The 1,539-nt window shown below is 32.4% G+C and overlaps 1 protein-coding gene across 1 annotated transcript in view; it reads left to right on the top strand.

Moving 5' to 3' along the window:
- LOC107567584 (nuclear migration protein nudC-like) overlaps positions 1 to 1,539 on the top strand; it is a 30,396-nt gene that overhangs the window by 8,483 nt on the left and 20,374 nt on the right. The window lies entirely within an intron of this gene.

Below are 1,539 nucleotides of genomic sequence, written 5' to 3'. Positions count from 1 at the left end.
CTCCCAAAACTTACTGCAACATGGAGCTAAGGAGAAAATGTAGAACTTGAAAAATGGGAAAAACAGCTTAGTGAAAAGCGTTTACAGTTTAAAAGCAAATAGAAAGTCCTATTTTTAAAATTGATTTTCTTTATATTTTTTTTGCAGATTTCATGTACAAGGTTTAAAATTCTCATGAAATATTTTCAAAAAATACTGACGTTTTGAGCAGCTGCATGTTTGAGCTGCATTCCTAGATCAAAGATGGAAAAATGGAATTTACAATTAAAAGTAATTTACAAAATAATTTTGACTTGAGTTTATTTATTGATTAGTAACGTCTCTCTTTTGAGTGAATGTGCACATTTTTTAATGTTAACAGGTTTTACCATGTTATTACAACATGTAACCACTTTTTATTAATTAAAAAATTGAGAAATTCTTTCAAATTTAAATCTTGTACAAGAACTACAGCAAAAATCAGTTTGATGCATATTTTATCAATATTTTAGAAATTGAATTTTATTTATCACCAGTACTGACTTCAATGGATTTCATTAAATTCCTTTGAACACATCTGCTCAAAACGGTCTAAATTTATGAAACCTACACATTCAAAACATTATTACTCTGAAATGTTTAATGTAAATGTTAAGTGTAAGTGAAAAGTTAAGTACTGTAAGGTCTTTCATGACACTACATATTGCTGGGGTGTGAATTTGATAGGTGCTTGATATAAAATAAATGGTGCTTTAAAAAGTCCTTGAATCTGGTGATCATGAAAGAGTGGGAACCCTGGGTCATGTTCTGACTGCATAGTCAAAACAAGCTAAGAACTGTTTATGAATTAGTTTATTGCTTTTTACAAATTGGTTATTTTAGTAGCATGATAAAATGTTATTCAAACTGGGATAAATGTGTTATCACACAGGAACAAATGTGTAATGGATGCCTTTCAAATGCAAACTGGGTAAAGTTTTTTTTTTTCTCCTTATAATAAAGCTAACATTGGCCAGCTGCATATCCCGTTGTTTGAAACCAGAGGTTCACATCACATTGGAGTCCATTCAGCATGCTTCTGTTTTTAAAATAAAACCAAATAATCCACACATAAGAGGAAATCAACAGATGCACAAGTATAATGGATGAAGCCCATGTACATCAAGTACAGGTGTTTTACTCTAACTGTAGATAGAGATTTTCATGGAGGAAATTAAACAGATAGTTCACCCAAAAATGTAAATGTGATGTTTATCTGCTTACCCCCAGGGCATCCAAGATGTAGGTGACTTTGTTTCTTCAGTAGAACACAAACTGAGATTTTTAACTCAAACCGTTGCAGTCTGTCAGTCTTATAATGGAAGTGAATGGGCTCCACGGCTTTGAGAGTCAATAAAACATACACAAACAAAACCAAATTAAACCCTGCGGTTCGTGATGATACATTGATGTGTAAAGACACAAAACGATTGTTCTGTGCAAGAAACTGAAGAGTATTTATATCGTTTTTTACCTCTGATGCACTGCAATGTCTGAACTGTCCTGAGCGCATTCAACAGC

Source organism: Sinocyclocheilus grahami, unplaced genomic scaffold (assembly GCF_001515645.1).
Source record: "Sinocyclocheilus grahami isolate Dianchi unplaced genomic scaffold, SAMN03320097.WGS_v1.1 scaffold1171.1, whole genome shotgun sequence".
NCBI lineage: Eukaryota > Metazoa > Chordata > Actinopteri > Cypriniformes > Cyprinidae > Sinocyclocheilus > Sinocyclocheilus grahami.
This window is presented reverse-complemented; position numbering and strand designations above follow the sequence as displayed.